The sequence below is a fragment of the Mytilus californianus genome, unplaced genomic scaffold (genome assembly GCF_021869535.1).
Source record: "Mytilus californianus isolate M0D057914Y unplaced genomic scaffold, xbMytCali1.0.p SCAF_51, whole genome shotgun sequence".
Classification (NCBI taxonomy): Eukaryota; Metazoa; Mollusca; class Bivalvia; order Mytilida; family Mytilidae; genus Mytilus; species Mytilus californianus.
The window spans coordinates 281,930-305,221 of record NW_026262703.1 but is presented as its reverse complement, the minus strand read 5'-3'; the positions used below and the strand labels follow the sequence as shown (position 1 = coordinate 305,221).

Sequence of the window (23,292 nt, the reverse complement as noted above, 5' to 3'; positions counted from 1 at the left end):
TTGGCGTCCAATCATAGGTTTCTTCATACTGATTCAATAGACATATGGTTTCTATAGATTTTTGCCTGAAATAAGGGAGATGATTGTCAACTTCCGGTTTAGACAATGTCACTTCTGGTCTCATATGATAGCTTCATTTACACTGATTCCAAAAATATATGGTTTATATATACTTTTGCCTGTAAAAAGGGAGATAATTGGCTACTTCCGGTTTAGAAAATGTCACCTCCGGTCTCATATGATAGATTTATTTACACTGATTCCAAAAATATATGGTTTATATATACTTTTGCCTGTAAAAAGGGAGATAATTGGCTACTTCCGGTTTAAAAAATGTCACTTTTGGTCTCATATGATAGCTGAATTTACACTGATTCCAAAAATATATGGTTTATATATACTTATGCCTGTAATAAGGGAGATAATATGCTACTTCCGGTTTATAAAATATCACTTCCGGTCTCAAATGATAGATTAATGTATGACCATTCAAAAAATATATGGTTTCTATGTACTTCTACATGAAATAAGTGCAAACATGGTTACTTCTGGTTCACTCAAGGTCACTTCCGGTTGACATTTTTCAAGGTCATATGTCACCCAACATTTTGCAAAAGATCTTATGGCTTTATCATGTACCAAGTTGGAGTAATAATCAATTAACCTTAAATTGAATCATTTCAGGGACAATAACTCATATAAGATACCATTGGATTATTTCAGACCAAATGTATCATATCTTAATCACAATTAAGCAAACATTTTGTACTAGTTCTTTAATTTGTAATTTTAAAAGTGACAGAGATCAAATAACAAGGAAAAGTCAAAATTTAGAATATGACCTTGACCTTTGACCTTGGCCTCAATTTCATTTAAATGAACCATGGAACTCAAATCAATATACCTTAGGTCCCTATCACTTACCATTCATGCTTTACATTTATATATCCCTTATGTCAAATACAGAAGGGGAAATAACTCTCATATGGAGTTTACGTATCGCTTCGGTCAAAATTGGACAAAACATCCTGAGGATATAACGAGCAATTTGGTAAAATAAATTTGTCGCTTTCTTTTACGGTTACGGAGGAGATGCGTGCACAAGGAAAACAGTGTTCGGGGAGATAACTCCTACAGAGAAAATTATTTGGTTTCGCAGGGTAAATTTCAAGGCGCATAAACTGATCGATATCATATACCAAATATCTAAGCGACATATTGCGAAACAAATATTTATCGCAAGAACAAAATTAGGCGGAAGAAAAAAAAAAAAAATAATCAGAAGAAAACCAATAGGTCTTTCCACAGAAAAGTGGAAAGACCTAATAATCAGAAGAAAACCAATAGGTCTTTCCACAGAAAAGTGGAAAGACCTAATAATCAGAACAAATACAATAGGTCTTTCCACAGAAAAGTGGAAAGACCTAATAATCAGAACAAAATCAATAGGTCTTTCCACGGAAAAGTGGAAAGACCTAACACTAGAAACCAGTTAAAGTCTGAAATGGCCTATATCTGTACTCGACTGTACTGATTTTTACTCGACCAGTCTGAATTGGTCTGAAATTTACTTGATAATACTCGACTGTAGTCTGAACAATACTTAACAGTCTGAACTTGTACTCGACCCTTACTCGACCAGTACTTAACCATTTTATACGCGTCTGAACCATGCTCGACCTAGTCTGAACCATGCTCGACCTAGTCTGAACCATACTCGACCTAGTCTGAACCATACTCGACCTAGTCTGAACCATACTCGACTAAGTCTTAACCAACCTAGACCTATTTTTTGTATCTATCTATTGTATTTCATCAATTTAAGAACTGTTTTTAACAACATCTATTTCCCCTGGCTAGAAATTTGAACAACAATTTGAAATTAAAAATGTATTCAATATAGCATTGAACCCAAAATTTCACAATAAACATAATATAACTTCATCACAATATTCATCAACACTTATATACATACATATATATCACTTTTAAAATAAAAATAAAACAAGCTGATCAAATAATCTCAAAACTGAATTGTGACTAATATTTTCAATGTTATTCAAAATTTTTTGAATGTTTCAGATATATTTTATGGTTACTGGACAATTTTCACCATTAACTTGCACCTCGTATAGATTTATGGTGTCAGTTGAGTTTAGTAAATAATGCAGTGAACATTTTTTTTATTAAAATATATATAAAATAGCATAGAAAGCAACTTAATAAATTTTAAAAATGACACCTTTGTTTTGTTATACCAAGAATTTAATATAATCATGATAATAGAACTTCCATAGTAATCCTGTGATAAACTTTTAAAAAAGTAAATGTGTTCCAAAGTTACAGTAAAAATTGATTTCAATTTAATTTAAATAATTTTTGTCAAAATTAAAGATATGGCATACAAAAAGCACTTAAATACGGTTTAATACCTCAGTACATGTGTGTTTTACAGGTAAAAAGAAAGCCCTATTTTTCTTAAACTCGTGTATTACTTATCGAGTGAATTCAAAAGGCCTTGCGATTTAAGTTTCACAGGATGTTGCAATTTTGAATGAATGTTATTTAGAATTTAATTAATACCCTCTGACCAGGTGTGATCTTTTTCATGAGTTTTCCCTAAGCAGGAGGTATTACTTTATACTTCACCACTGATCAGAAGAACAATTTTATTAATTTCTTTAATTTTTATCCCTTTTTGATATATATTGTATATAATATATCCCAAATTATTATTAGATATATTTCTAAAATAAGGTTAAACAATTTCAGTGAATTTGTTGGCTGTTGTTACCTCATTAAAAAGATAATTATATAACTATTGTACATTTTTTGTACGTAACCATGAAACCTATGTAGTTTTTATTTAGGAATTTAGGAAAATTAATAAAAAAAAAAACACATGCCAAACAAGAAGCACCTTAATAAGGTTTAATTACCCTGAGTATAGGTGTGGTTTTTAGGTAAAAGAAAATCTTTTTTTAACAAAACTCTAAAACTTTAAAATTAATATAATTAAATTATTATATAAGATAATTTGATTTAACTATCTCTATTCGATAAATCTGAGAATCATGTAAGAATGTAAAAATCTGTTTTGATAATATATCTTTATTTTATTGTGGCTGTTGTCATGTCAGTTAAAAAGAAAGTTATTTTAACAGTTAAAATTTAGAAAAAGTAGAGGTTTTTGGGTGAAGTATGGTTCAGACTGGTCGAGTATTGTTCAGACCTTTGGTCGAGTATGTTTTAGACTGAAAAAAATAGGTCGAGTACAGGTCGAGAATGGGTTAAGACTGTTTCAGACTGGTCCAGTAATAGTTCAGATTATTTTCAATGGCAAAGATAAGGGTCAAGTACAAATCAGTACAGTCGAGTATGGTTAAGACTGGGGTCGAGTAATGTCGAGAAAAATTCAGACCAATTCAGACTGGCCGAGTAAAAATCAGTACAGTCGAGTACAGATATAGGACATTTCTGGACTTTTACTGGTTTGTAGTGTAATAATCAGAAGAAAACCAATAGGTCTTTCCACAGAAAAGTGGAAAGACCTAATAAATATAAATCTATTGTTTTAAAAACAATTGTTAACGGTCTTTCCCCTCCGAAACATGATTGATTGATTGATTAATTGATTGATTGATTGATTGATTGATTGATTGATTGATTGATTGATTGATTGATTACACACGTGAGATAGGGTCGCTTCGAACAAGCAAACACGAAACAAATGAGATCTTGGACCTGTATTAAACACAAGGGACCACAACAAGCATGTAATGGTTGGTTGGTTGGTAGGTAGGTGGTTTGGTTAAACACACGGGGCCGATCCACTAGGACAACGCAAAAAGGGAATTGAGAGTCTAGTGCCCGTGTTTAAACAGTGAACACGTGAAAAAGGCATTGAGAGCCTAGTGGCCGTGTTTAAACACTTGGGACCTAGGCTTGAGGAATACGCGAAAATGAATTGAGAGCCTAGTGGCTGTGTTTAAACACTTGGGACCTAGGCTCTAGGAACCGCGAAAACGGGTCCTTGCAACATGTTTATTTATATTCAAATTATGACATTCGTAGGAACATGCAAGGATTTAAGCACACTTACAAAAAGTATCCTTGCATTTTCCTTTATAAATGTTCTCTTTTTTTATAAGGCTTCCCAGTACTTGTGTCTTATTTACTTATTGTGTGTGCATTGTTTTCAATTTTATAATTAAAGGACATCGGACCTGACCTGCATGGATCTTTTGTATTTAACCTACGTGCACATTTTAATATTCTTTTCAAAAAGGGGAAAACCCCTATTTTATTTTAGGTAGCACGCGCTGCACCGGACGGTTGGTGTGATCGTGACGTCACCAAGCTGATCGATATACACAGGAAGACTGTTTTTAAAATTTAGTTGCAGTGGGATTGTCGTCAAGACCAGACCTGTGTATAAAGATTGTCAGCTAACGGATTTAAATTTTCTTTCATTTACAGGTCATTGATGTCGGAATATCATGCATGCTTTTTTCGTGCATATATTTACGGGAACACAGATTTGTTTTTTAATGCATGCTTAGAAATTTGATTCTAGGATTTTACTACTATTTACGAACTTTTGAGGGATTTCTACGCCATTGATTTTAATTTCTCAATCCAGATTGGAACGTCAAGCGGACTGCACGTGATTTATACTGCTAACGGAAAATATATTTTCTCGATTTATTTTACAGGTAAACTATTGTCCGAGCGCTGACCACTGGTCGACTCATTCATTGCGTGCATACAAAATTAATGCTGGTGTTATAGTACTTTAACAAAACGTTTATCGATTAATTTTCAGAAATACATGAATTGGAGCAGATTTTGCAGGAATGGATTTGTATTTCAGAAAGAAGTTTATTCATAAAAAAGAAGGATTAGCATTTTTATAATAAAATAGAAATGGGATTCAAAAAAAGGGGAGGGGTGGGGTCTAGAGGGGTGGTTGTGGGCCTTGGATGATTAACAAATATAAATTGCATGTACGCATCATGATAGCTGTAAAGTTTGAAGCTATAATTAGTTAATTTGTTCATTTTTCCATTTCAGTGGCATGGAACCCCCCAAAAAATGACTCGTAACATTACGACAAAAAATCTCCAGTTAAATCATGTCACGACTAACATTTTGATCACATTTTTTAAATTTTACCCCTATCTTTTTTCTGAGTAAAAGCAGCTTGAAGTGAATGTCAAAATTTAGAACATGACCTTGACCTTTAACCTTGACCTCATTTTCTCAGTTGGGACCCAAGGACCTCAAATAAAACAACTCTAGGTTTATACGGCTTACGGTTTATGATTTCATATGCATATCACTTATATCAAACGCATAAGGGGAAAAAACTCTCATATGGAGTCTCTGGAACGCTTCGGTGAAAACCAAACTCAACATCCTGAAGATATAGGGAGCAATTTGGTAAAATAAATTTGTCGTAATCTTTTACGGTTGCGAAGGAGTAGTGGCCACAAGAAAAACAGTGTTTGGGGAGATAACTCTTACAATGTAAAGTATTTGGTTCAATGGTGTCAGTTTTAAAAGCGTCTAAACTGTTTGATATCATATACCAAATATCTAAGCGACATCTTGTGAAATAACAATACTGCGCGTAAACAAAATTTAGGCGGAAGAAAAAAAAATTAAAAACCAATTGTTCAGAGAACAATTGAAGGTCTTTCCACCCATAAAGATCTATTTTGATATGAAAATATTAAAATTCGATTTAAAATGTCATTTCTAACGTCAAATGATAGCTTATTGTACGCTGATTCCAAAAATATATGGTTTCTTTACATTTTTTTTAAATAAGGGAGATAATTTGTTAGTTCCGGTTTGAAAAATGTCACTTCCAGTATAATTTAAATGTTTACTTGACACTGATTCCAAAAACATATGGTTCTATATACTTTTATATTAAATATGTACAAAAAATAGCTACTTCCGGTTTACACAAGGTCACTTCCGGTTGGATTTTTCAAGGTCAAATGGCTTGCAACCTAATGCAAAAAGTCCCATGGCTTTATCATGTATACATATGAGGTAAAAGCAAAGGTCAAAATCTAGAACGTCAATATTACCTATGACCTTGAGCTCAATTTCAAGGTCATAAACCAAGGACCTCAAATCAAAAGACCCTATGTCTTAGTTATATATGGTTAATGAGTTATATCACCATACGCGTATTTTTAAATACAAGAGGGGAGAAAACACTAATTTAATGTCAGCGCACCCTTTAAACCAAAATTTATGTGTTACAACATGTCGCAACTAATAATTTAGTAATAATATATTATCGATATCTTATACGTTTTTTGAAAAGAAGTGAAAATAAGCCAAAATCAAAATTTAGAATATGACCTTGACCAAATTTTCTTTTTTTTTTGGACCAAGGACCTCAAATCAAAAGACCCTAGGTCTCTATCACTTATGGTTTACCAGTTAGAAATGCATATCACTTATATCAAATGCATAAGGGTATATAACTCTCATATGGAGTCTCCGGAACGCTTCAGTGAAAACCAAACTCAACATCCTGAAGATATAGCGAGCAATTTGGTAAAATAAATTTGTCATTATCTTTTACGGTTGCGAATGAGTAGTGGCCACAAGAAAAACAGTGTTTGGGGAGATAACTCTTACAACGTAAAGTATTCGGTTAAGCAGTTGTCAGTTTCAAAAGCGTATAAACTGTTCGATATCATATACCAAATATCTAAGCGACATCTTATGAAACAACAATACTACGCAAGAAAAAAATTAGGCGGAAGAAAAAAAAATAATAATAATTAAAAACCAATTGTTCAGAGAACAATTGAAGGTCTTTCCACCAGTAAAGATCTTTTTTGATATTAAAATATTAAAAATCAGTCTAAAATGTCAGTTCCTATGGCTTTATGATGTATAAAAGATGAATTTAAAGCAAAGGTCAAAATCTAGAACGTCCTATTAACCTATGACCTTGACCTCAATTTCAAGGTCACAAACCAAGGACCTCGAATCAAAAGACCCTAGGTCTTTGATATGTATGGTAAATGAGTAATATCACTTTACGCATAATTCTTAATATAAGATGGGCAAAAACTCCCATTTATTGTGTACGCACCCTTTCAACAAAAATTTATAAGTTACATGTCGCAACTAACAATTAAGTAAAAATAATTTGTCGAGATGTTATACGGTTTTTGAAAATAAGTGAAAATAAGCCAAAATCAAAATTTATAATATGACCTTGACCTTTGACCTTGACCTAATTTTCTATTTTTTGGACCAAGGACCTCAAATCAAAAGACCCTATGTCTCTATCACTTATGGTTTACCAGTTAGAAATGCATATTACTTATATAAAATGCATAAGAGGAAATAACTCTCATATGGAGTCTCCGGAAAGCTTCGGTCCAAATAAATATCCTAATCCTGAAGATGTAACGAGCAATTTAGTAAAATAAATTTGTCGTACTCTTTTACGGTTGGGAAGGAGTAGTGGTCACAAGAAAAAAACAGTGTTTGGGGAGATAACTCTTACAGCGTAAAGTGTTCGGTTTAGCAGTTGTCAATTTTTAAAGCGTATAAACTATATGATATCATATTCTAAATATCTAAGCGACATCTTATGAAACAACAATACTACGCAAGAATAAAAATTAGTCGGAAGAAAAAAAAAATAATAATAATAATAATCAGAACAAAATCAAAATGTTTTTCCACGGAAAGGTGGAAAGACCTAATAATAATCAGAAGAAAACCAATAGGTCTTTCCACAGAAAAGTGGAAAGACCTAATAATAATCAGAACAAAATCAATAGGTCTTTCCACGGAAAAGTGGAAAGACCTAATTAAAAACCAATTGTTCAGAGAACAATTGAAGGTCTTTCCACTTCTTACGATTCATTTTGATATGAAAATATTAAAATACGGTCTAAAGTGTCATATACAGTGTCAAATGATACCTTAATGTACGCTGATTCCAAAAATATATGGTTTCTATACAATTTTATTGAAATAAGGGAGATAATTTGTTACTTCCGGTCTGAAAAATGTCTCTTCTGGTATTATTTGATAGTTTACTTGACACTGATTCCAAAAATATATGGTTCTATATACTTTAACATCAAATAAGTACAAAACAAAGCTACTTCCGGTTTACACAAAGTCATTTCCGGTTGAATTTTTAAAGCCCATGTAAATTACAACCTAATTAAAAGAGTCCCATAGCTTTATCGTGTCTAAATATGAAGTTAAAGCAAAGGTCAAAATCTAGAATGTCAATTTAAACTTTGACCTTGAGCTCAATTTCAAGGTCATAAACCAAGGACCTTTAATCAAATTACCCTAGGTCTTTATTATACTTGGTAAATGAGTTATACCACCATACATGTAATTTTAAATATAAAAAGGGAGAAAACTCTCTTTTACGGTCAACGTACCCTTGCAATCAAAATTTACGTGTTACATGTCGCAACTAACAATTTAGTAAAAATAATTTGTCGATATCTTATACGGTTTTTGGAAAGAAGTGAAAATAAGAAAAAATCAAAATTTAGAATATGACCTTGACCTATGACCTTGACCTAATTTTCATTTTTTTGGACCAAGGACCTCAAATCAAGAGACCCTAGGTGTCTATCACTTATGGTTTACCAGTTAGAAATGCATATCACTTATATCAAATGCATAAGGGGGAATAACTCTCATATGGAGTCTCCAGATAGTTTCGATCCAAATGGTCATCCTAATCCTGAAGATGTAACGATCAATTTGGCAAAATAAATTTGTCGTTAACTTTTACGGTTGCGAAGGAGTAGTGGCCACAAGAAAAAACAGTGTTTGGGGAGATAACTCTAACAACGTAAAGTGTTCGGTTAAGCAGTGTTAGTTTCAAAAGCGTATAAACTGTACGATATCATATTCCAAATATATAAGCGACATCTTATAAAACAAGAACACAGCGAAAGAAAAAAATTAGGCGGAAGAAAAAAAAAAACAAATCAGAACAAAATCAAAAGGTCTTTCCACGGAAAGTGGAAAGACCTAATAATCAGAACAAAATCAATAGGTCTTTCCACGGAAAAGTGGAAAGACCTAATAATTAAAAACCAATTGTTCAGAGAACAATTGAAGGTCTTTCCAAATTAATTTCTAAGTAATTGATAAGAAGCTACTTCTGGTTAATCAACAGTAACTATTTGCATTCAATCATAGGTTTCTTTATACTGATTATAAAAATATATAGATTCTATATACTTTTGACTAAATCTTGGGAGATAATTTGCTACTTCCTGTTACGAAAATGTCATTTCCGGTCTCATATGATAGCTTACTTTCCTCGGATTCCGAAAATATTTGGTTTTCATATATTTTTCTTTCAAATGGGGGAGATAATTAGCTACTTCCGGTTTTCAAAAGGCGACTCTAGGTGTCATTAAAAGGTAATGGCGTATTGATTTTTAAAATATGTTGTTTTTAAGTATTTTTTCCGTGAATTACTGCAAAAACAGCTACTTCCAGTTTGCTCAAGGTCACTTCCGGTTGATATTTTTCAAGGCCATATGTTACTCAACCCTTTGCAAAAGACACTATGGCTTTATCATGTACCAGAATGAAGTTATATTCGATTTACCTTAAATTATAACATTTTAGGGGCAATAACTCCTATAAGATATCATCAGATAGCTTTGGACCAAATATACCATTTTTCCCTCTCAACAACCCAAACATTTTGCATCAATTCTTTTGTATCTAGGTTTCATAGTTTGAGAGGAGATGCACACACTATCAAAGGGCAAAATTTAGAATATGACCTTGAACTTTGACCTTGACCTGATTTTCCAAGTTATGACTCAAGGATCTCAAATCAAAAGTTCCTCGGTCTTTACAGCTAACGGTTAATGAGTTACACTGACATACCGATATAGTAAATAGTGAAGGGTAGATAACTCCTGTAAAATGTCACCGGATCGTTTCGATCCAAATAAGTCAAAAATTCCTGAGGATGTAACGAACAATTCAGAAAAAGAATTTTGTCGGTATCTTTTTTGTTACGAAGGAGATGCACACACAAGATAAACAGTGAATGGGGAGATAACTCTTACAAAGTTTGGCGGAAGAAAGAAAAAAAAAGAATAATAATAATCAGAACAAAAACAATAGGTCTTTCCACAGAAAAGTGGAAAGACCTAATAATAATCAGAACAAAATCAAAAGGTACTTCTACAGAAAAAAGGAAAGACCTAATAACAAACAAAATTTAAAATCTTGTTTTATCAAACAATTGCTTGTGGTGGTGGTCGCTTTTGTTGAACGATTGATTTATTGCTTGCTTGCTTGGTTGATTGATTGTATGACGTCAGTGACAAATGTTTAAAAGCGTAGAAAAGCGCTTCGGACGCATGAAATTTTTAAATGTGTTGTTTTTAATTTTTTACATCACTGGGTCGATACCTCTGATGGTGGACTATCAGTCCCCGAGGGTATCATCAGGTCAGTAGTCAGTACTTCGGTACTGACATGATTTATAACAAACTTTTCTAAAATTGTCCGTTTATAAATTTTGAAATTATAAAGAAACTAAGGTTTCAACTCCCTCAGGCAAAGTTGACCTTAGATAAATTTGGCTATTTGTTTTAGGTATTTTTGTCATATAGCTCTTCAAATGTTTCGGTACTTATACATCGTTCGGATTTCAAATGTTTGGCATTGAGCGTTCCTGATGAAGGTAAATCCAGAAAAGTGCTTCGGACGCATGCAATTATTAAACGTGTTGTTTTCAATTTTTTAACACACATTCTTTAACCAAAGAACAGGAACAAAATAATTCACCCTTTCCCTCCAAACAAGAGACTGAGTGGAGGGATGGCAATTCCTCGATTAAATACATAAGACTGGATCTCAAGGATCAAGCAAAAAAGAAGAAGGTGGCGTAGATTTCTTTTCTGGTCCGTGCAACAAGTTTGTTTGTATTTAATAGATGTTATTAATAGAAAAATGCAAGGATTGAAACAACCATAAAAAAATATGTTCTTACATCTTCCTTGATAAGTTTTTCTTTCTTGTAGGGATCCATGGAAGTTCAGTTTTATTTATTTGGTATGTGTGTGCATTTTGTTTATTTCGGTGGAAATTTGGTCCTTAATTTATTCTAGTTTCTATATATGAATAAAAAAAATTTAATGTATTTTTTGACTGGGGAGTAGAAATATTGCCATAAGGGAAACGTTAAATTCGATGCCTCGTATAAAGTGAGTGCCACGCTCTTTGTACGTTAAGAATTCTTGCATCAACTCTTTGATGGGCCCGTAGATTGCCTGTTGGAAGGCAAAATCTTCCTATCCAACTTATCCTTATTTTTAAGTGGCAGTCCAGATTACCCACTACCATAACCCCAAGTCCTACCTATTATATTTATTGTTTATTTGTCCTTGTCCTGAACATACATACAATATTTGCCACTGGACGTTCAGCAACCAACAATCAATCAAACACTCACTCCTATTCATTTACAGGTAACAGGATGTCTGATCGCCTTTATTCATTTGCATGCCTTTTTCAATTTGGGTCTTTGTCGTTTTACACAACAATTTTCATTTTTTTTTAAAGAAAGTTCACCAATTGGACTATAGATGTTTGCATAGCAGAATTTTATTTTAGTTAGATGTTATGTTTTTATCTGATTACAGTTTTACAGATAATTCAACGGCCCCCGTTATGCGATTTCTATGTTATTAGATAGTGTTCGTTCCCTATTATTCAGAGTAAAACGGGGACGTTTTTTGTTTGGTTGGTTGATTGAGATCACATATAAATACATGTTTACCGTAAAAATTATTTTTGTTTTGTCGACCGATGAAGCCAAATAAAAAGATTCTATGTCTCCATAACTGAAGAATAATGAGTAACATGGACATATCATTAATGTCGAGAACAAAAAGGAAATATCTTTTATTATATGAAACAAAATTGCTTCGGTCCAAACTGAACAGAGGATCTTGAGGACAAAACGAACAATTATGTCTTTGAGAAAAAAAATTTAAGCAACATCTTTTACCATTTGAGAAGCACGATAACGAGAAAACCAGTACAGAAGGATATTACTACCACGTCAACAAATATTCTTTTAAATGAATGACTTTCAAAAGTCCAATAAATGTTCGATATCATATACAAAATATCTTATTGACATGCTGTTAAACAAAAGTGACATTTTATAAATGAAAGTGGCAGAAGAAAAAAAATATTAAAAACCAATTGTTGAGTGAACACTTTAAGGTTTTTTCCACCTCATATGAACATATTTTGATATGAAAATATTTTTTTTCGTTCTAAAGTGTCATTTACGGTGTCAAATATTTGCTTACTTTTAACTGATTCGAAAAATGAATGGTTGTTATATACTTAAAAGGGAGTTGAGTTAAATATGATAGGTAACTCGACAGTTTGTGATCCAAATGTTTATCTGATACAATTCTCCATGAAGACAATTTAGTTTCTACTAGTTTCTCTTTTAAGCTGTCGAAAACAACGAAATCAATTCCTTATCAACACTTAGACAATTTCTTCATGATATTCTCTGTTCATTTCATTTACTTTATGTTCTACATTAACTTTTGTAATTTGGCAATGTAAAAATTAATAAATGTTGTACAATTTCAAATAAGACTTTAAAAATTTTCCTCACCAGATTTGTTTTTTCAATGAATTTATACTATATTCATTTAATACAGTTGTCGATATCGACGATATCGTCGACATTGATTCGATATCGACAAATTATGTCCCAAATATCTATCTCCTACAGTTATCTATACATACAATTTAGTATTTCCTAGTTCGTCTGTTTAAGCCGTCGATACCGACCTCATCTAGTTGATCGATAACTCATGTTTCAAATGTCTATCAGCTACAGTTATCTTAATAGATAATTTAGTTTTTCCTGGTTTGTTTCAAATGTCGATATCGACGACATGGAGTAAATATTGACAAATTATGTATAAAATGTCTATCTGCTACTGTTATCTATATAGACAATTTAAATTTTCTGGTTCATCTGTTTATGACGTAGACGAGAGCTCCAAAGTAGGTGAGTCACATTGAGGATTTTGCGGGGTTTAACATGCCCACCTCTCAATTTTAATCTAGATCGGGGATTTAGCATCAATACATAGATGCAAAATGTAAAAATCATTTCCAAAAAGCTTGACTTATTAGATCTGCACGAAAAACAACAACACATAGACAAAACCACAAAGTACACGAAATTATTCAAATCAAGTTAGAATCTAATTTCAACCAATAAGTAAACCATGTTTTTCCTGTTTGAAATATAAAACAGTTCACATCCTATGGATCTAAAAAGTACATAGTTAGGCATGTTTGAAGCATATAAACTCTTTGATATTATATACAAAATATCCAAGCCACACCTTGTTAAATAATACTCAGTGTAAAAAAAAAATTAATCTGAAAAAATTAAAATTATAATCAGAACAAAATAAAAAAATCTTCTCCCGGAAAGTTGGAAAGACATAAAAGAAAAACAAATAAACAGTGTAAAAAAAAATTAATCTGAAAAAATTAAAATTATAATCAGAACAAAATAAAAAAATCTTCTCCAGGAAAGTTGGAAAGACATAAAAGAAAAACGGAAAGAAAATGAAAAGAACAAAAATTGAAGTCAGGGACATAAACTAAGAATAAAAATCTTTTTTCCCCAACATAAACATGGTAAACTCTGCAACTCATCCAAACCTCGCGGATACCAAACTAAACGTCGTTTATATAAGGCATAAACCATATGAGTCCATTGTACCTTTGCATGTCAAAAAAGTTTACATAAGAATAAATGTTTATTACGAGATACAGATGAATTCATCGTTTAATATTAGGGACTATTATCCTAATATAAAGACTTATTATGATATACCACATTGATCTATATAAGATAGACATTTTAATTTAACCAATTGGAAGCCGAGAGATATTCATGATATGTGATCTGTGATGTGTCGATATCAGTAACGTATTACTAATTTCAGAAAGGGAGTTCAATTCAAAATGACGGCGTATGAAAATTGCAAAAATTAAAGGTACTTTTTTATTTTAATTCCAATTGTAAACAGTAATCAGCAAATTATCCAATTCAAACTAAGTAAGATTGAACACACAAAGAAAACAATTTTACCTTACTTATTGAATCCATTTCATCGACCGATTCAAGAAGAGTTGATTGTTTAAATAGAAACCGTGATAAATGCATAAACTGAATTCAAAACAATGGTTAAACCAGACTTTTTAAGTGTAAACAAATTTTCAAAAAAACAAATTTTCAAAACAGTTTCAATAAAACATGTCTAATGAATGACTGTAATATTTGTTTCTGTCTATGAAGAAATAACATAAAAAATGTGGTGCACACTGTATAACCCGCGTAGCTAGTTATTTAAAAGTGTCTACCATTTATTTTAGATTATTCCGAAAAGACAGAAAAATTTACAGTCATTCCTAATGTTCCTAATGTCGTAACTACAATCCCGTATCCTTTTCACGAATTTGAACTACCGAATTAGACTTATTACCGGGTTTGTAATTACATAAGCAACACGACGGCTGCCACATGTGGAGCAGGATCTGCTTACCCTTCCAGAGCACATGAGATCATCACCAATTTTTGTTGGGGTTCGTGTTGCTCAGTCTTTAGTTTTCTATGTTGTGTTTTATGTACTATAGTTTGTCTATTGGTCTTTTTCTTTTTTAAGTCATGGCGTTGTCTGTTTATTTAAGAACATAGGAGTTTGAATGTCCCTCTTGTATAATTTTTTAATTTTATTCTTAATTTCATTTTTAAGGAGTAAGTCATGAAAAAAAACGTTGATGACGTCACGGTCACATAAAAAATTTGTTTCTATGAGCTGATAGACAAAATACTTCAGGCAATCCGAAGACTTGTTACATCCAACAGAAAAACGAAGAAAAGACAACAAATAGTCCAAACACTAACATCAACATAAACCCCACACTCAACCGGTCTGATAGCAGATGTCCCGGAACCAGTGGCACTTGTCGCGTCGGTTATGTCGAGAAAAACTTCGATTAAAGTCGCTTTCTGAATGAAAAGAGGACAGGATTGGAAACATATATGTTGATATCTGTGACATAGATATTTCATTATAGTCAACAAAATCATGGTGTCATCGCAATACTTTGGAAGAGGTGACTTTATCGTTACCAATATGAACCCCTTGCCTCAACAACTTCTTTGTAATCAGGAAACCTCAATCAAGAAAACCGAGGGAAACATTTTATTCAACATGATTTGAATGATACCTTTAGAATGTAAAAAAAATATATTTCCATGAAAAAAAAACGTGTTTCTAGACCAACCTCAATTACATGGTAAAAAGTATGAAAAGCCAAAAATATCTACGTTTTTTGCTTAAAAACTACAAAAAGAGGTAAGCAAAGACGAAAAAACCTGTCTAGAGTAAATTTCGCCGGATGGAGTTGCAACCTTAGTTTTAGGTCAATTGTATGATTTTATTGACTTGGAATTTACGAATAAAAGTTTTATATAATTCATACTAATATTTGGCTTTACTTTAAGCATTTTTGATTTGTTCAGCTCTTCAACGTTATTAATATGTTTGGATTTTCAAATATTTTGGTATCGAGCATCACTGAAAAAAAATCACTGTAGGCATGTGCGTCTGTTGCAGTTAAATTGATACCGTGGTAATGTTATCACTTCAATTAGGAATGTCAATATCATTTTTCATTGTTGTCTCATCTTTTTTTTTGTCTTATTGATTTCATAATAATTTCAACAGAGACATTTTTTCCTAATAGACTGATATCATCTCCTCCTTTTTAAAATTCACTTGTATGAAAATATTACTTTAAATTAGAAGATGTGGTATGAGTGCCAATAAGACAACTCTCTATCCAAGTCACAATGTATAAAAAGTTAAAAATTATAGGTCAAAGTACGGAGCTTTTGTTCAAACAGAACAGCAAGCTATAAAGGGTCCAAACATGACTAGTGTAAAATAATTCAAACAGATAAACCAACGGTCTATTCTATATAGAAAACGAGAAACCAGAAACACCTATGAATCACACCAACACACAAAAAGCACTGAACAACAGGCTTCTGACTTAGGCCAGGTGCATAAAATGCAGCGGGTTTAAACGTTTTTACAGGCGCCAATCTTCACCCTAACCTGAGACAGTAGTGTAACATTACAACCTAAAAAGACACACTATCAACTATCAGTTGAAATGGCTTAACTCGATCAAAAAGACATTTAAACAAAAACAAGTAAACATACACTGAACGAAAACGATGGACCTATGACACAATATGAATTGGGGATGTCAACGAGTACTCGAGTATCGCTCTGTAGTACCGAGTATCGAATACCAAAATGATACTCGACTAATCGGTTACTGTAAGAATGTTATGTTATTGCCTTCTTAAGGAAAAAATATTATTTATTTTACGTTCATAAGACAACGACTCACAATGCGTAAACTGTGTATGATTTTATGATTCCATTTTGTAGATGTTTTTCCGAGCGAGTACTCGGGTATCGTTCGGTAAGTCTAACGAGTACTCGATTAGTAAATCTTCACCGAGTTGACATCCCTAATATAAAAACAATATTGAAACGTAGGTGCCTATATAACATAGACGTTACAGGTAATAAAAAAGAGATGTAGCAAGATTAGAGTGTCAAAAAGACAACTCTAACCTGGGACAACATTTCGTTAAATAAAACAACGTACACAGGTAAATTTAAATATACTAATTTTGTTGTTTGGAGTACGGAAGTAATTTTTTTTTGCAAAATTAATAAATTTGTTGTTCAAATTACGAGTACAGAAGTTAAAATTTATCGTCATACTAAATACTTATCAAAGGTGGTACATATTAAAAATAATGAGAAAAGATATAACATAAAATAAGTAAACATTGAATTACAGAAATGCATTACAAATTGTGTCAACAAGTCATAGTAACACAAAAGTACGATTTGAGTGTACTCGCAGTTACTGAAAGCTAGTTAAAAGCCAAAACAAATAACAATAAAAAATCATTCATCACAGACTAAAAAATTAAAACACATCCCAGGTATTTAGTTTTTTAACGCCATGGACAGTCAAAGAAGACATGACTTGTGCAATGCCCAAATAAAAGTATCGACAAACAGTAGGATCGTTAGGATTTAACCTTCCAATAAATATGTATAATGTTATATATAGATAAAGCAATCTCTAAATAGAAAATTAACGTGAATGTGTATTTATACATCCCAAAAACCATTCGAAAACAATACAAATTAAATTATGTTTTAATCATTGTTAATTTGTTTGAGGACAAAATCGATGTTAATGCCAAAGAACACAATATTCAAAGATCCTATCACAACATTAATGAGATATCTTTACTAATAAGTTTGTTTAAATGTTCGATGAGTTTACACGGATTACATAGTGATTTCCGCGCTTTTAGTACAATATTACCATAAAATATAGGATGTGAAATACCGTTTTATTAAGTTTTCTACAGGAAAAGCCAAATTTACTAATCAAATTTTTGTATCTATGAAAGAATTTAGTAAATGTTATAAGTAATTTATGGCAACGAAATACCCGAATTAATAATTTACCAGTGATGCATCGAGTTCGTTCGTTGAAATCTATGACATCAAAACACACACGGGCATAACGAACGAGTTGGGATATATAAACACCGTATGATGGACCCTAAGGGACATCTCTGATTAAAAAAGGAAAATTAACAACAGGGAATGAAAATCATCTCAATTTTAGCATGGAGTTTCCCTTTAGAAATTGAAATGTCTAAATCTAGAAAAGGAAAACTACTGCTGTTCATGTTAAGATTTATTTAAAGTAAAATCCTTTGGGTAAATTTTGGAAGTATATTTAGAGAACGGTTGGTATTGTTGAATGTGTCAACCAAATGTAACAATGACGTGTCTTTACTGAGTTTGGCCATAAACTGTGACTCATAGCAATACAGGAATAAATCTGCTATTAAAGAGGCACAGTTAGTGCCAATAGGAGTACCTACTACCTGTCGATACACTTTATCGCCGAAACGTACATATATGTTGTCGAGGAGAAAATTTAAGCTCCAATTATTGTATATTTCGTGCGTTAGAAAGAGTGCTTTTCTATATTTATCGGGAACGCTCAAACTTAGATATTTGAAAACCAAGTATGTAGTAATACGTAGAAGCTTTGGGATCCTTATGACCAAATCGTACCTAAGATTATAGTCATTTACTTCTTAGGTCAGCTTTCCCTGATGGAATTGTATACCTATTTCTTTATTGACATTTTAAGAATCGCAATCGTGTATACTATTGACGAAAACTGATATGAAATACAGATTTTGCTAACTTCAAAAGCAGTTAAAAAATAATCTATTTTTCTTCAAGAAAATACAAATCAAGGTAAAAACCAAAAACAAAGGCAATCGCGATTACTTCAAAAGCAGCAAGATCGGGTGTATCGACATAGAAAGCGTCTCCTGCAATGCATGTACCACCCGCCGTGCAAATCTAAGACAGTCAAAAATATCATAATCAGGAACAGGACATTATAGGGAATATACAGATTGTACAACTTTTCTGGTATCTAAAGATGTTGATTGTACGTTGAGACTCATATATATTTAAACCGTAAACAAATTCGTAATGGTGATGTAAAATCTGTTTTTAAACACATTTTATTGCATAAACAAGGTAAACAACGTAACATTACCTAATCCAAATAACTATGTAACATACAAAGTCGAGATGACAGCAAATATATATTTAAGTATAATAACAAAAATGTAAGCAGTAACGTTTTTTCCTTTTAAACAATAACAGTTTGATACGAGTACATTTTAATATCTTAACAACACTAAATCCGTCTGTTCCAAAACATATATTCTATGGAAATAAGTAATACGAGTTGGATATTTTCTAAAAAAAATGCATCCTAGAATTCAATAAAGTTAACATTCTAAAAAAATGGATCGAATCTTTTAATGAATACCCACAAGCACAACTTTGGTCATTTACCCAAATATTTCAATATGAATCAACTCTTAGGGCACGATATCTTTGTCGTATCTTTTGTCTGCTTTTTTCCAGCAAGGAAATATTTAGGTTCCCAAAAGAAAAAGTCTTCAGACAGTACTTTTGTAAATTTGGAGATGACTGAATTTATTTAATATCTAACATCAGTTAATTAAAGCACGAGTTGAAGAAGGTAATTTTTTAAAGAAAATATTTCCAGTTGATATCTCTATAGTGAGAGTGGTTTGTAGTGTAATATGATTGTTACATTGTCTCTGCATAATACTTTTGTCATGGAAAAACATATTATTATGTATATATGAAATAATAATAATTTATGACTAATTATTTTAGAACTCAGTTTTTCAACCACACCAGATAGTGTCTTAATTTGACAAGATGTTCAACAAAATTCGTACACGTAAATATTTTTCCTCTGTTTATTTGCAATTAAAATCGCCTCAAGCTCAATAGATAATAAGCTGTATCCTCTAGTGTCTTTAGATGAGCTTTATGTTTACGCAAACTTGTATACGCGTTATTAATGCATCAATGCAATGATCTATGCTTGACATTTTGCCTTGCGGTCATAAAACTTAGCACGATTATCGTACTCAGACTCAGAAATCAACCAATAACATTATTGGATTTGGAGTTTTGAGCACAAAACTCCCGAGTATTGAGTAAAGTTTTATGACGGAGGTGCATGAGATTTTAGATATGTTTTCGACTCAGTCTCCTAAATAATCGCACTAATACAGGCAATGCTTGATATTTTCTTTTCCGGATAATCTAAGTTGCTGTGTTCAATTTTCCGTCCCAAATCTACTATTCAGTACGTTATATATCTATTTATAATATATCTCCTTAATCGGACCAATATCAGATAAAACACATTGCGTATTACCACTTAGACTTGCCGCAATAAACAGTCTTTTCTGATTATCCTTCCAATTATTAAACTTGAATATCAGTTCAAACTGAATTTCCTAATTTTCCTAAGAAACAGAAGCATATCTACTCGTTCGAACAACTGGATTTTCAATTTCAATTCGGTTAGGTGAAAACGATCCCTGATTACTAGAAGGTTTGAACCCTAACGGAATCGATGCTCTTTGTAGTGTTGGAGCACTTGAAATTTCTTCCTGAATGGTTTTGTACTATTTAGTTAAATGCTGAATTTCTATTTGCATTTCAATCATTCTAGGCGTTGGACCTGATAACACAGTTGAACTTAATCCTTTCCCCATATCCATTAATAATTTTGGTTGAGCAAATCCAAAACAAATTTTTCTATCAGACGATTCACGTTTATGCATTTTGAAAGACAAGCTATTCCAATTTCCCTTATAAATGCACAAATATTTCATTCCATTTGTAACTATCCTTTCGTATAACATTATCTAAATATTACTATAAATCCAAAAAATATATTTTGTGAAAATAAACTGTTAAATTCCAAATTCAATTATTAAAGACCGCACCTAATATATCAGAATAAAACAGCCTATACTAATCCATATGATGTAAATAAATTCAACACTGCTGTTCCCAAAAATTGTGAGGGGACGACAACGACAAAGACAGACAGACATAACCATACTATGACACGAAAATCTATCCTGTGGTAAATTCCATTAAATAAATAATACAGTATATATTTACAAGTTTATTTACGATTGTACATTACTTACGACTTATTGACAAACTTAGCTTACAAAGTTTAACCATTATATAAACTTAAAAAACCAAGTCCTCCAGAATCTCTACTGATTCAAGACCTCAAGGAAAAATCACATCTATACAGTATCACAGCTGATACAAAATCTGCATGTTTATCTTGACAAACTGACCTTGATGAGAAAGTTTAAATATTTTCACGCCAGACAAAATACAGAGGAAAAACTAAAAAACACGTCCTACTATCGTAATAAGTATGACAGTAGACAACAAATTATGAATAATGATGATGTCGGTATTAGAGATAATTTTCCAATTTGTCCTTTATTTCAGAATGAAGAGTAGAGAAGTTTAATGTTCTTTATACAAAAAAACGTATGTTGTATGTATTTTAGCAGATTTGTGGTCTCCACGTCTTATTTACTATAATTATGTCTGTTTGGGTTACTCATCTAATTTTGTCAATATAACGGAACTATAAACAACTGTCATACAAGTTGGAGGTTTAGCTTGCTATGAAACCAGGTTTAACCAACCAAATCCTTCTGGAAATGCCTGCACCAGGTCAGGAATATGGTAGTTGTTTTTCACTTGTTCCGTTAATTGATAGGTTTGATTTTGTCAGTTTTTAAGGACTTCCCCTTTTTAAATTTGCATTGGAGTTTGGTATTTTTGGTATAATGTTTTCATGCTCAATGTAGGTAGTTTCACAGTAGCTCTGAAACTCGGCTTTGCTCAAAGAGATGTTAATAATTTAGAGAGATGTTTTGTGAAGCAATTGGCACACCAGCAATTTAATACAGTAATGAAAGTTTTCTTGAAGAAATAATACATCTAGTAAGTGTCGTTGGAATAAATTTTCAGTTTTCAAGTGAATTGTCAATACTTAATTCCTGAATGAAGCAGTTTATGTAATGTGATGCGATTAGGACACGTGTTTATGCTCCTGATAAAACAATAGCAAAGCCTAAGATTTGCTTAGGAAGCCACCAAAACATGAAAATAAAAAAGAAATTAAAAGATACGCTGTGCACAATGGCATTTTATGATTAAGATACCAATGAAGTTTCGATAAATTGTAATAGGTGTTTAAGAGGAGTTCCAGGTAAGGCAATACATAGTCCATCACAATGTATCAATAAATTATGGTAAAGGCGGGTAAAGTTAAATTTTATGAAGCTTTAAACATAATTTATTACAAAATGAAAACAAAAAACGAGTATATGTATACAAATTTCAATAATATAATACATAATGAAATCCTAAACATACTGTGATCAATATATACCAACAGGTGTGTCAAAGTCTATGCTTTGAAATAAAAGACTTAAAACTTATTAAGATGAATAAGATAACACGGAAAATATAATATGCTATTAGTAACTAGCTTTCTTCCGAATGTGTCATTAACATTAGGTGTCTGTGAAGAGTTTCTGATATAAAGTTTCAACTCGCTCAGGAGAAGTTGACCATGGACAATTTTGATCTTGGTTGGTCATATAGCAAATGTATTGCTCATAACATTGCATTATATGTATGTACCCTGTCTTTCGTGAGCGTTCCTGATGAAGGTTAATACAGAAAAAACTCAGGTAGCATGCTATTCTTAAAGTGTTTATTTCAGTGAATGTACACAGGACAATCGACGATTTATACGAATAAGCAAACACAATTATCACTTTACACGCTAACCTCACCGGTTGAGATAAATATTAAATATTCGCTACATACTTACGCCTAAATACTATTACCGATCCAATAATCAGTATGACAAACAAAACTGCAGAAAGGCCAACAATCAGCAACTTATGCTTACTCTTGGATACATTATCATCGCCTTCAATAAAGTTAATATTATATTTAAATATATAGTTTACATGCTTCTCTTTCATCAAAAGACGTGGATCTTCAAAGAAATAAAGAATAACTGCACATTTAAAAACGGAAGACATCATCATACAAACAGGGGAGGTGGGTGAATGCTCGATGGCCTAGTGGTCTGAGTAATCGAACTACTTTATCACTAGCCTATCAACACTGAGCTCGACCTCAATCGTAATTGAATCGGATTGACAGTTTTCCTACCGAAGGTCGGTGGTTCTCTGCAGGCACTATGGCTTCATCCACTAATAAAAACTGACTTATACGAAATAGCATAATGAAACCGGTTTCATAAATCAATCAATCAATCAATTATCAAACGAACAAAAACTGCATATCTTTATAGACTAGTTTGGCAAGTGGTTTAAGTCTATGAACACAGTACAAGCGGTGTACGCGTTAAATTCACAAGGAGTTTCAATCCATTTCCGCCACTGAACTTTAGGGAAACAACAATCAATCAAATCGAACGATATAATTTTTCAAAGAAAAAAAGCCGTCCGACATTGTTGGACTGACTTCAAAACGAAAATATTTATAAGATAAACAGTCCTGTATCGTCATTTGGTCGCACGGAGCATTTCGGTAAATTTTACTTCAATTGTGTGCCATCGAATTGATATATTGG

General features: G+C 32.2%; 1 long non-coding RNA gene across 1 annotated transcript in view; it reads right to left on the bottom strand.

Moving 5' to 3' along the window:
* Positions 1-22,613, bottom strand: part of LOC127703806 (uncharacterized) — a 30,396-nt gene extending 7,783 nt beyond the window's left edge. The window contains exon 1 of the long non-coding RNA XR_007983053.1: positions 22,519-22,613. This is a non-coding gene — a long non-coding RNA (uncharacterized LOC127703806). The remainder of the gene's footprint in view (positions 1-22,518) is intronic.
* Between the last annotated feature and the right edge of the window lie 679 nt (positions 22,614-23,292).